Raw genomic sequence first — 5,271 nt, 5'->3', positions numbered from 1 at the left:
TGTGGGCATAAGCAGTGTCAGGACAGCCCACACATTCTAGGTAACTGTCCTGTAACCCATTCCCACAGGTCCTTGCTTTTGGGGAGATGTCAAGCCTTAGTAGACACAATTCAACATTTTCCATATGCAGGAATTCTTAAGTTTTAAGACAGAACTCTGGAAAAAATCACAGGGGTTTCAGAAGCTGTGTCACGAATCAGGGAAGACCAACATATGTGTATATCTCTTATTGTAAATTACAGTATCACACGGGTGCAGCCCAGAAAAGCACCCGGCTTCTTATCCTTTGAAGGGGCAATTCTGAAGCATATTTTATACCATTTCCTAGTGAATATCCAGTGGGATTGAGCCCAGCTGCCCACAGCAATGGTCAGCTCAAAGATGTGCTTTGTGTCGACTCTTCCTTCTTTTGTATCACTCTTCCCACCCCCTCTCTCTCACTTATTGGGGTCACCTCCAACTAAACTACCTGCACTCAAGTCTTTGTCTCAAGTTGTTTTGGGGACAAACCAATACACTTACTCAACTTTTCTCAGCTTTGATTTTCTCATCACACATATATATGTGTGTATATATATACACACACATCTTTAGACATATGCATATATAAGCTTACGTGCCTACACACGCATATCTACATACACACATGTGAAACTAAATTTCTGTTACCTCTATCATTTATCTATCTATATCTAGCTAGCTATCCCTCTCTATTATCTATCCAACCATACATCATCTATCTATATCTAGCTAGCTATATTTAGCTGTCTATATGTATCTTCTATCTATCTGTCTCTGTATTTATCCATCTATTTCTATCTACCTTTCCATCTATCTATACCTGGCACATTGTAGACGTTCAATAGTAACTAGTTCCCAGCCAGTGACCATCTTTCCCTCAACCTTGACCGCCATCTGCATCTCTGTTTGTCTGCGAATCTTTGCTCTTTACCCCTGGAGTTTTGCCTTGTATAAGCAAAGGCACAGCAGGACATGGAAGTTGAGTTAGTAAAGCATGTCTTCGCACTCAGAATTTATCATTTGACCTTCAGCCTTCTGCTGCTGTGCCTTGCAAGTTTCATTTATGTGAAGAAGAGCAAGCTTTCCAAAAGAATGCTAGAGGAGCTGCGGCAATGTGCCCAGTTTCACCATGTTGTCCTGACTTTTAGGAAAAAACCTGCTCAGCTCTCCAATCAGCAGCCCTGCTGGTGGCCCAGGCAATGGTTCTCAGAAGCCAGCAGTAGGAAATCCAAAGAGAAGCCACTGTTTATGTAGCAGAATAAAGGAAGCAAGTTGTCTGTTTATAACTCATGACCTTGGCAGGTAGAACAGAATTTGTGCTGGCCACATTAATCTTCTTACTCCTTCTTAGTAACTAATGAATCCCAACGTATTTCTTTTGAGAAAATGCTCAGATTTCTTCATTGGAACAGCCATTTTCTAGGTTTTTAGTATACTGTGAAAGTAACTTCAGGTGTATGAGAGAGACGGGTGTGGGGAGACAGAGGAGAATGGTTCATCGGTAACTTTTCACCTCTAGAAACTCTGATCTGTGGTCCTTCTTTCATGTTTTCCAAACCACACTTTGTGTACTCTGGAACTTTAATAACTTTCTGTGCTGTATCAGTATTGTTTACAGTCTGAATGAGATCTCAGTAGGGAAGTTATTCCAATTTTTATTTCCCCATACTCCAGCTATTCCTTTCTCCAGCCCCAGTGCCTAACTCAATTCACCCAGGAGAGGCAGAAAAATAACAAAATGTCTTTTTGTCAGCCATTCTTTCTGCAAGTGGGAGATCGGGTGAATTGCAATTGTCCAGTTTCTGTTGGACATGGTGATACAAGAGAGCCACTTTCCTGCCCTGGGACCTGATCAAGACAGACTCTTTAAGGTATAAAGGAAAGGACTTGGTCTCTGCATTAAATATGTCAAGATGGAGGAAATTTGTGACTGAATGGGGACCCTGTGCCCTCACTCATCTGGAAAGAAAGAATCAGTCCTAGAGTATGAGGTCTTACTGACTCATGGCCTGATGTAAGTGTGTGGTTTAAAAATGGAGCACCTGTGACTCTCTGATTTGATCTAAAGCAAGACTCAAATGTCAGGCACTCAGGGTGGATGTGGATGGAAGCTTCCTTCTGACACCTGGATGACAGCATCGTGATCGCATACACATAGCCTGTCACTCTTGATGGAACAACCTTGGGTCTGAGATGCAATAAAAAAACACAATACGAACTCAGCTCTCACCACCTGTTACCTGGTGGTGTGGCAATGCTCTGAGCTGCAAGTGCGCAGACTGGGAATCGAGTCCTGAGAGCCTGGCTCGCTTCTACAAATGCAAACATTGGTGCTTGGACATGAGAACTGCTAACGTCCCCTTCCAGCTCTACTGTTTTATGAATCTAAGTAGGAGACCTATGAGTCTTCCGTCTCTCTCCTGTGGAGAGGGATTTGTGGCAAGAGAGATGGTTAATTTTACCCATCAGGCTGGGTGGCAATGACTCCATGCCTGCTCTGTGGTGAGCAACATCAACTCTCCCTTTTTCGTAGCACATGATCCAGATTACGGGTGTTTCAGGTACTCGGTTTCTTCTTGTTCTCTTTTCTTTCTTGATACTTTTAGGCCATTTTAAGCTAAGTGTTAATGGCAGCCTAATAGAAACATGGGACGGGGGGAAATTGATGATCTAGGAATTACATTTCCTGTGCAAGTGGCCTCTGTAGTAGACTACTTAGTTTCAAATTTGCTAGTTTCGGGGAACCAGCCTCCACTAGACAGAGTTATACTATTATATATTGGAACAGGAATGGCTCTCAGGAGATCTGCTAGCACAGCCCCAAACATTAGGCAGTGAGAATGTATTCCCATTTCACAGATGAGGAACTGATATTGGCTTATGAAGTCAAGAAAATAGAGAAAATGCCTTTTCTTGGACTGCCTCAATAGAAAACATTTGCCTTGAAGACAGGGACTCAGTTCTGTAAGAAGTGGTAAAGTAGAAAGATGCATTAAAAACTTTTTCCTGATTTTTGCTACTCACATCACACACAGCCGAATCCCTGCATAAGTCTGTAGATTATAGTATTACATTGCTATAAAGTCACTTTTTTTCATTCATTAAATAATGTTTGAGTGGATTTTATGTGCCAGATACTACGCTAGCCGCTACAGATGAGATGGAGCAGGGACCCCTCTTATGGGCCTGTCCGGTTCCTCTCTGATAGCATAGAAATAAATATTTTTTTTGTCCCCTCAACACCAATTCTAAGCACCTGGATAGCCGGCCACCTAGCGATTTAAAAAGCAAATAAACCCATTAAACAAAAATAATAATAATGTAAACAATAGCCACCCAAGAACGCCAGATTCACAAGATGTTTGGTTCCCTATAAAACCTAAACATAACATCTAGACATACGTCCCTGCATTGTTTTTCAGAAACCAGGACCCCCACATCCCCACCAGATGAAAAATTCTAACCACTGACACAAAGACCACAGAAAAGCAAAAACTGAGGACTAAATTCTGGCTACTGTCTTCTTCTAATTTCTTTATGAGAGGCCTGGAGAGTCATGCCCACAAGCCAAACCTTAACATTCCTTTCTGCTTACCTCAAGGTTTTATACAAAGCCTTATTTCCTTAACCAAGTCCAAATATAAAAAAAAAAAAAATCTCCAAATCTACGTTTTGTGTTCCTTCCGCGGGTTCTTGGTTTCACTGACTTCAAGAACAACGCCAAGGACCCTCGCAGTGAGTGTTAACACTTTTTCAGCTGTTCAGATGTGTCCCAAATTCCTTCCGGAGGGTTCTTGGTCTCACTGACTTCAGGAGTGAAGCCGCAGACCTTTACAGCGAGTGTTACAGCTCTCAAAGATGGCGTATCGGGAGTTGTTCATTCCTCCCGGTGGGTTCGTGGTCTCACTGACTTCTGGGGTGAAGTCACAGACCTTCCCAGATGAATGTTACAGCTATTAAAGCAGGTGTGCTTCGTTTCTCAGGGTGGGCTCCTGGTCTGCAGACCTTCGCAGTGAGTATTCTATATATATGAGTGGTGAACTCGTAAAGGTAGTTACAAACGTAGTCATCAGCAGCCAGAATTATTGCGAGAGCGAAGGAACCACACTTTCACACTGTGCAATCGCAGCCCACCAGGTTGTACGGCTTGCTCGGGTGGCCAGCTTTTATTCCCTTATTGCGCCCTGCCCGTATCCTGCTGATTGGTCCATTTTACAGAGTGCTGATTGGTCCATTTTACAGAGCGCTGATTGGTCCATTTTACAGAGCGCTGATTGGTCCATTTTACAGAGTGCTGATTGGTCCATTTTACAGAGTGCTGATTGGTCCATTTTACAGAGTGCTGATTGGTCCATTTTACAGAGTGCTGACTGGTCCGTTTTTACAGAGTGCTGCTTGGTGTGTTTACAATCCTTTAGCTACATGGAAAAGTTCTCCGCGTCCCCACCTGGCCCAGAAGGCTAGCTGGCTTCACCTCTCACTCTGACTTGTAAGCGCCTGCTTCAAGATATCCGGCCTTTCTAGGCTAAAGCAGTATGTAATCTCCCTGTATTGATTCATGATTTTGCCTGTAACGTCTATTTTCCTAAAATGTAACTTTGCCTTTAAAAACCCTCCCTTATAATCCATTGAGGAGGTCAGATCGTGTTAGCTGCCCAATTCTCCTTGCTTAGCACCCTGCAATAAACATCTCAATTTCTCTCGCTACAAATCCTGGTGTTGGTGTTTCCCTTTTTCTGCATGCTGAGTGAGTGGATCCAAGTTTGGTTCGGTAACAGAGATACAGTGGTGAACAAAAAACTCTCTCCTAACAGTGTTAGAGAGATATATATTAAACATCACCAAATAAATATATCACCATTCTGGGTACGATAAACAACACAAAAGAAGAAAAAGACGGTGCAAAAACAGAATATAATAGTAGTCTAATTATTTGGTTTGGGGAGGTAAGAAAGGTCTTTTGGAGGAAGTGATGTTTAAGTTGGAGTCTGAAAGGTGAGTGGGAGTTAGTGAGACAGGGAATGGGGGAAATGTTCAAGGCAGAGGGAGCACCTTAAGTCAGTCCCTGAGATAGCAAAGAGTTTAGTTCGTTTGAGGAAATGAGAAGAAGCCCAGTGTGCCTGGAGTTGGTGATGGTGGAAGAAGAGGCAGGCAAGAAGGTTGGAAAAGAAGCTCAGATTTAAACAAGATGGCCTTGTAGACCTCGGAAAGAATTTTGGCTTTATTCAAATGCAATGGGAAGCTTTTGAG

Source organism: Macaca thibetana, chromosome 20 (genome assembly GCF_024542745.1).
Source record: "Macaca thibetana thibetana isolate TM-01 chromosome 20, ASM2454274v1, whole genome shotgun sequence".
Classification (NCBI taxonomy): Eukaryota; Metazoa; Chordata; class Mammalia; order Primates; family Cercopithecidae; genus Macaca; species Macaca thibetana.
The sequence above is the reverse complement of the archived record's forward strand: the minus strand, read 5'-3'. Positions refer to the sequence as shown.